At 39.0% G+C, this 8346-nt stretch overlaps 1 non-coding gene across 1 annotated transcript; it reads left to right on the top strand.

The window, feature by feature from the left end:
* Positions 1 to 7928: 7928 nt before the first annotated feature.
* Positions 7929 to 8081, top strand: LOC147889041 (5.8S ribosomal RNA). Its single transcript, XR_015543077.1, has one exon. It is a non-coding gene; the product is annotated as a 5.8S ribosomal RNA (ribosomal RNA).
* Positions 8082 to 8346: the final 265 nt, after the last annotated feature.

The following is an 8346-nucleotide window of genomic DNA, read 5'->3' as shown; positions in this document are numbered from 1 at the left end:
CCTCCCACCCTCACCCCACCCCCACCTCCCCCATTCCGACTCCCTCTCCCACTCCCACTCCCATCCTCCCACCCCCACCCCCACCCCCATCCCCACCTCCCATAATCCCACTCCCTCTCCAACTCCCACGCCCACCTCCCCTCTCCTACTCCCACTACCACTTCCACACTCCCACTCTCCCTTTCTCCCACTACCACCCTCCCAACTCCCACTCCCATTCCCACATTCCTACTATCAATTCCACATGGCTTCATGGATACTGATAAAGTTCTTGGAGTCAAACCAAAAGAGGGATGAGATCAACAAAGGACTATTCGGCATTTGACTTTGATTGTGCGGTAAAGCATTTTCATAAATGTAATCTTTCAAAATTGCTGTTGCCGCAACCATTGAGGCTCTTGTTTTGGGCCTTCCTATGTTTCCATGAATGTTAAATTTAACTCCATACTTGCTTTATTAGCCAAATTTTAATATGTGCCATGTGATAATCCTGTAATAATGCGATATGCATTATTGCAAACACTTTTTCCATTTATAGGAGGCCTTATCTATTGTCCTGAACTTCGCCTTCTCTTATCATTTACAAGAAAGCAAGATAGTCTTGTGAGTAGGTATTCATTTCTTCTGCTCTCTTTCCTTTGCCAGACATGTTCTCTATAGCCCTTGATGTCATGTAAGTTAATGGATCGCATACATCTACACTTACAGCATGTAGATCGCATTGCTTTTAGCATAACATCTTCATTCATTACTCTTATTCTATTTGGTTGCTTTTCTGGATCTGCTCGTTGTCGTTTCATGCATCTGTATGTCCATTTTGGGACCTTCTGTACATTCTTATTTGGATTTGTGTAGTTCTCCTTGTAAGATTTATTTGTCACGTTGTTTTCATGAGATGTTGCATCCTTGATCTTATCACTCTAAGAGTCAAATACTGAATAGTCCGTTGTTGATGTCATCCTTGCTTTTGATACATTCGTCAAACCATTTGTAACATACCCCATCTATCAAAAATGCATCTTCCGATAGGTTTGACTAAAAAAGAAGTATTTAACTATATTGGAGAAATATGGAGGCAAAGAGGGCATGCACCGGCATCTTTTCATACTTTGTATACTCTTTGGAAAAAAAGCTTTGGACATGTTAAAATCCCAAAGAGGCAAAAAATGTCAAAGTGCAATGACTGTGATGATCTAAAGTGAGCTCTTAAGAGTGCAACATCTCCAGAACAAAAAGAAGCTTACAAAAAAAAGAGAGAATTTCATCATGGACTTGTTCGACATTCTAGAATAAAATATGCATTTTGGAAGGAGCAAGCTATTTCTCACCGAAATGAGTACATGTGCATTATTGTCAATGGTATAGATCAATATACAACGACATTACCTCAATTCATTAACACTCCACCTAAGCTACAAGGAAAATACTTTTTAAAGACACATCTATGTGGAGTGTTAGTGCACGGATTTAAGTTTTTTGCAGACATATGGATTGATTCCTTGCATCTACATGATAGCAATCAAGTTGTAACATCCGTTATGAAGGCAATTCACAATGTGCATGCAAAAAAGGGTCGCCTACTAGCAACTTTGAGAGTACAAGTAGACAATTGTAGACAAGAGAATAAGAATGTACTCTTTTTTGCATTCTGCTCAATGTTAATCGCTCATAGAATCTTCAATGAGATTGAAGTTGGGTTTTTGTTGGTTGGGCACATACATGAGGATATCGATCAGGTATTTAGCATGGTTTCAAGAGAACTAAAACACAAGGATATGGAGACGATGGATGACTTGATAAGAAAATGTGGGAGGCAAGTTGGTGTCCATAAGGAAGGAACAGTATGCTCAATGGTTGAAAGGACGTATGATTGGAAGAGCTTTATTCTACCTTTCATACAAAAAGGTGGTGATGCCCTGATAGGTCATAGCGCTCCACACTATTTTCGCTTTTTCTTAAAGGATGAAAAACCAGTGATGCAATGGCAACACTATTCTCTTGATACAAAATGGAAACCTGAAGAACCTTACTCTCTCTTAACTTCAATCCCGAGCAAAGAAATGCATCCAGCATGGGCTCCTATAAAAGAATTCAGTGAGAAATCCAAAGGTGAAATAGAAGGCTTAAAAGCTTTTATTACATACAAATAGGAAATGCTCCGGAGATTTCCTGATTGGAAGCCCTCTTGGAAGGAACACACTACTATTGTAATTAGCAAGACCTACCAATTGATAAAGGACCTTGCAAAAATGCGAGAAGATGATATTAAGGCAGAACGGCCTTTATTTTGGCCAAATCTTGGTAATGACTTGCGTCCAGCATGTGGTCTCTTTGAAAATGAGTTTGAATCGCTGCTCCCACATCCATATTATGGACCCACGAAGAGAGAGTTTATGCCACAAATAGACATAAACGTCCATTGTTTTGTTACAGTTCGACCATCGGATGATGAACATGAGAATGTGAAGTTTTGGGTTGCAAAAGTAGTTGACGTGAGCATGGATGACCGGGGGAGAGCTACAACATTTATAGTAGTATGGTATGAGCCAAGGGGTAGGAAGGAGAACCAAGATAACAATACATTGTATAGTAGTTGTCTGAAAAAGGAATGGGTCCCAAACCATGATGCAATTTCAAGACTTTCTACAAAGACAATCATAGTATCCTGGAAATCAAGGTCAAAGAAAACAAAGAAGCACATGGGGTATGATGTAGAAGACAAAATAAAATTACCGCAACAAATTATTTCACACATTACAAAGTTCATAAAGATGCTCGTCCACGAGGAAGTAGAAGGAGATAGCGCAAATCAAGAATGCCCATGATAACACCATTCAAATATCGAGAAAGAGTGAAGGTGGTGGTGGTAGTCAGATGAGAGTGAATGAAGATGGCACCCAAGCGAAAAGTGATGATAGAAAGGACATTCTAAACAAGCAAATGTTTGGATCGCTCATTTCTGTGATGATAGAAAAGGACATTCAAACAAGCAAATGTTTGGATCACCCATTTGTACTAAACTCACTGTAAAGGAAAAAATAAATTATTGAAAATGCCACAAGAGATCCTTTGCACAAAGACTCATCTAGAGCAATATTTGTTGTAAAACTTATTATATGATAATGTAAAATTGCAAGCATAGTTATTGCTATTTTTTGGAGTACAAAAGAGGCTTCCATCATGTCTCATGTCTCATGTCTATATAAACCTTTTAATTTCTTGAATATTCAAGAGTGTTATAGTTTTCTGCATTGAAAGTAAAAAGAGTCTTGCAAGTCTCTTATGTATACATTTTTTAAATGTTGTGAATCCTCAACAGCATGGTTTTTCATGGATTTAAACTAATAACTCGGATTTTTTAATTTAAGAATATAATTCTTATAAACAAGATATACAACTTTAGGATTTAATAGTAGTTTTTGCATTATTAGTACAACATTGTAGAGAGATATTTTGAAATGTATTATGTGGAAATGGCAGTGCCAGAAAGTAAACTTTTGATTCTCGAATGAGATTTTCATGAAGTAAACTTTTCATTTGGGAAGGATTTTAAGGAATAGTCCAAAAGTAGACATATGAGTCCAAAATTAATGAAATAAGTGTTCACAGTTGTTGTAAAACTAGCAGGGTGGGTTTGGGATTTATCTATTTTTCCAAGATAAGTGGAATATATTTTCCTTAGAATGCATTTTCTTGTACTGTATTAGGCGTCCACTACTCCAAGACACCCCCTGATGTGCACACGTGCGTCTAAATCCATTCTGAAGATACTCTTGCTCTTCTTTCATCTAGGCACATCTTGAACCTGTAGCCTAATAGCTCTTACTAGATGAGAGTACACAAATATTTGTGGACTCTTATGTAACAAATTTCCACTTAGATTCTCCTTTGGATAGCTCCCACAGAGACATTAGGCTATAAAACTTATTCTCCCTTGCAACACATGATGAGGATCCGGGTGGCCTACAGAATGTGCATCCATCTACACGACATGGGCATCTATCTTTGTGGAGCAATGGTCCGACATGACCAGATCTCAAGTCATTCAAAGATTTCCAGGCTAGGTCAAAGTCTATGTGTGTTTTACAATAACACACATTCCTGTCTTTGAGTATCTTGACATACCAGGGCTTACAATGTTGAAAGCTCCTTTGCCCAATCGAAAGGCCAAGATATTGAGCTATAAAATTCAAATACGACTCCATTTGCTCACCCAACCACCCAATGTGCGGGAAATAAACTTGGTTGAAACAAAAAATTAGTCTCATGAAGTTAACTAAACTAAGTAATCTACTAGAAAGCAAAACAATTTCACTACTACAAAACAAAACAATTTCAACCACTAGGCTAGTTTAGTGTAGACACATAACTATACCAGCTTGGTAATTTGTCCATTGGGCTAGGGTAGGACAATCATACTACTAATTAAACTAATCAAGCTATTCCAAGCAAGAAGTTAAACCAAACTAATTTAACTACTAGTAAAATACATTAATTTAATACTAGGAAAAACAACAATTTCAACCACCGAGCTCGTCATCAAGTATTTTGGTTGCAAAATATTTTCTATTTAACCATGCTGGTTCAGGACAATCACATAACTACTATTTGATCTAAACCATCTCGATGATATATTGCATGATGTTTCAACCATCGAGTTGGTTTAGGACAATCACATAAGTCCAATGCAGTTACTAATATATGACTTGAACTAGCCCAAAAATTAAACTTAAATAATTTAACTACTACAAAACACAAAAATTTCATCCAACCATCGGGCTGGTAATTATTTTTATTTGTGTAATATATTTTTGTTTCAGCCATGCTAGTTTAGAACAATGATAACTCTCCGGTTTGTCCTAGCTCAGTAATATTTTCATGATGTTCCAGCCACTTAACTAGTATTTCACTACTAGGAAACATAGCAATGGGTTGGGATAATCACATTAAGTTCAAGCCATCCTAGTTTAGAAATTAAACAAGTAAACAATTCCAAAACTATTCACAGACAACCACTAGGTTGGTGAAGTATATTGCTATTCAACCACACTAGTTTAGGCAATCACATAATCGGTGTTTTATGTAAACTAGCAGGGTGATATATTGCATGAAGTTCAACCACCGGGATGGTTTATGAAAATAAGATTAAGTCCAAGCCAGCCCAGTTTAGAAATTAAGTTAAACAATTAAACTATAACTAATGCTTGACCTACACTAGCAGAGTGATATATTACATGATGTTCCTTGACCGTTGGATTGGTTTAGGACAAACACATTAAGTTCAAGCCAGCCGAGTTTAGAAATTAAGTTAAAAAATTAAACTATTCCAAAACTCATTCATAGACAACCACGGGGATGGTATAGGTAGCCACCACTGACTTGCATTGTTTGAAGCATGTGTATGATGTGCTTGTCCCACTGCTTGCCTACCATCTAATGTTTGCAGATGTCATTATTTGGAGGAACTCTCGTATTCTCATGCCAGAATGTTCTCACTTGGTTAATAACTTTCGCACTCAGGCTATCTCTCCTTTTCTTGCATTCTATTGAAGCCCAAAGACTTCTTAAATTGGATTATCCTGCATTGCTTTCTCTCTATGTCCAACCGTTGGAGCCATGTTGGTCCTTTTGATTAAAACAACATCTTTATCATTGTGTGCCCAAGCTGTTGCTCCTTTGTTTCAAAGGATACCAACATAGCCAATGCCGCCCTCTTTGCCAGCTGCTGCTTCTGATTTAAGCTATGCACCCTTTCACTTTCTATAGGCCATTTCTCAGGTTAGAGAGCATCATCTCTTGGGCATGCATACTCTTTGATTTTTAGGGTGTAGGTGAAAGCTTATGAGCACTCGATATTGGTATTCACCTAAATGTCCTGATGTTGCTGCCTTGAATGCTCCCACCAAATGTGAGACCATAGCTTGTGCTCTTCGCTCTAATGGCAATGATCAAATGCATGAATCTACAACCACTTTCAGTTGCTTCTCTACAAGAAGTCTTCTTCTTCTTATTGTTTCTCCCTTTTCAATCATTGCAAAAGTGCCTTCCATTTTTGTTTTGAAAATGTTCCATTTCTTTTCTCACCACACATTCTGCTACTTGTGCCTTGACCAAGATTTTTAGCTTTCTTATCTTGCAGCCTCTGTCTACTAGTTCTCTTGCAAGCCATGAGGAGCTACACCTTGCCATTGAATCCAAGGAGACAATCAATGAACCACTATTAGAATAGAGACTAGCTAGCTTGTAAGGCAAGTAAAGAATAGAAGATGAATTACTCAAGTAAAGAAGATAATGCAAAACCAAAAGAACGAGGTCATGTTGAGTTGCCTTTGCACAGGGCAGATTGTAGGGCGACAAGAGGAAAATGCACATTGTAGGGTGGTTGACAAGGATGCACTTTAATATTCAAAGATTTGTAGGGTGGGAGGTGAAAATTTTTGAAAGTGCGGGGGGATATCAAAACTTTTAGCCAGTGTAATTTCCCCCCTCTGACGATACACATAAGTGAAATTGGATATATACCAATTGCCCTCAAGAAAGTGCAATGTGACCCAAATTGCTTCAAAATATAAATAGGCAAAAGGGCACACTATCAGGTTTGATGTTGTATATTATGAAATGCAATGACCTTTCACATCGTTATGAGGCATATAGCAAGCAAGTGCATGGAAAAATAACCAATACAAAATTGTAAATAGTGTTGAATTTATTAAAAGATCTGTGAACAAGAATATTTTCAAATTGTTCCATTCTAGGGAGAATCTAGATACCAATATCAATGTTTTAAGACCACCATGTAGTAGTCTCGCTAGTTTGGATTCCAAATTTTCAATCCATTTTGGTTTTCAACAAATCAAGAAAATGTTATAGAGCATGCCCTCGAATGGGTGTGGAAAAATTTAGTACAATGTTAGAGGCCCCACAAACCATATCTATGGTTCTCAATTAGGTGTGTCCTTGGGTTGAGGAGAAGGTCACGTAGTGTAGTTTTGAATGATTACTTAGTTATATGTATGTGGAGAATAAAATTTTGATGTTTTTTAATTAATTGTTATATCCTATACTCTTCAAGATACATACTTCACATGCAACAAAGCACTTGTAATGCTTTAATGATGTCATTCCAAATATTTATTCCATATTTTTTTGGTCTCATGTTCATGTGTACTACAACTTAAAGATAAAGTTTGTCGATTTTCGTTGAGCAATGCATAAGTTATGGATCAGGCAAGATACCTATCTACAAAAAATGGCTTGAAACTCACCAAAAATGGCTATAGCCAAGCAAAAAATGACCCAACAAAGAGGAGGAGGAGCTTGAGATATTGAAGATGATGTAGAGTACTAACTATTGAGACTAATAGTGAGGCGAATGCATCTGCATTTGCATGCATGTGCATGCATGCAAAAAGGAAGAGAAAGGTGTGCATATCCATTGCATAAGTCTACATGACTCATATGATGATCATGATATCATGCACTCGTGTGGCAAGTTTAAGATCACATTCATCCATGTAATTGAAGCTAGATGAACTATGTTAAAGGGTCTGCCCTACTAGAAAACGCTGTGTTGTTTATGCTTTATTGTTGTGTATTTCAAGGAGTGTAGTGTTCACTGAGGTAGTCAAAAAGCCGAGCTACTAGAAGCCAGCCAAGTGGAAAGCCGAGCCACCACATGCGAGCCAAGCTATGTATGAGCACATAAATGCCAGGCGAAAGTGGGCATGGCATCGAGCCGAGGCGACCCATCGGCCGTGCAGCGGGGGCAGGGATCTTCCTCTATCTGCCATGTAGGCAGCCCCCCTCCTTCGTGCCTTGGCACGGGGCTACATGATAACTCCCGCCCCCCTCACAGGGGGTGCGAGGCACCAAAGAAATGCAACAGTCTGATCTCCATCCCTTGTGAAGGACATAACACAAGTAAAAACAACTCTCAGCAACGGATATCTTGGCTCTTGCAACGATGAAGAACGTAGCGAAATGCGATACGTAGTGTGAATTACAGAATTCCACAAATCATCGAGTCCTTGAATGCAACTTGTGCCCGTGGCTTGTCCAAGGGCATGCTTGTCTGAGCATCCTCACCACAACCACGCCCCTCACCCCTCCTCTTCGAGGGGGGCCGAGCGGCAGAGCTGGCCATCTGTGATGCCCCGGAGGGGGTGGTGCGGTTGGCTGAAATGGATCAGTGGCACTAAGTGGCGAGGTATCGCAAGGGTGGTCTGCCCCTCGTGGGGTGGGAGTTTGTAGATGAATCGCCCCAAGGTGCACGTGCCGAGATCAAGCTCACAGGGGGTGCCGACGAGCTCGTAGACAAAGTAGATGGTGGTGATCAACTGTGATGAT

Source organism: Dipteris shenzhenensis, chromosome 21 (assembly GCF_047967505.1).
Source record: "Dipteris shenzhenensis isolate YYH24624 ecotype China chromosome 21, Dip_SZ_1.0, whole genome shotgun sequence".
Lineage (NCBI taxonomy): Eukaryota > Viridiplantae > Streptophyta > Polypodiopsida > Gleicheniales > Dipteridaceae > Dipteris > Dipteris shenzhenensis.
This window is presented reverse-complemented; position numbering and strand designations above follow the sequence as displayed.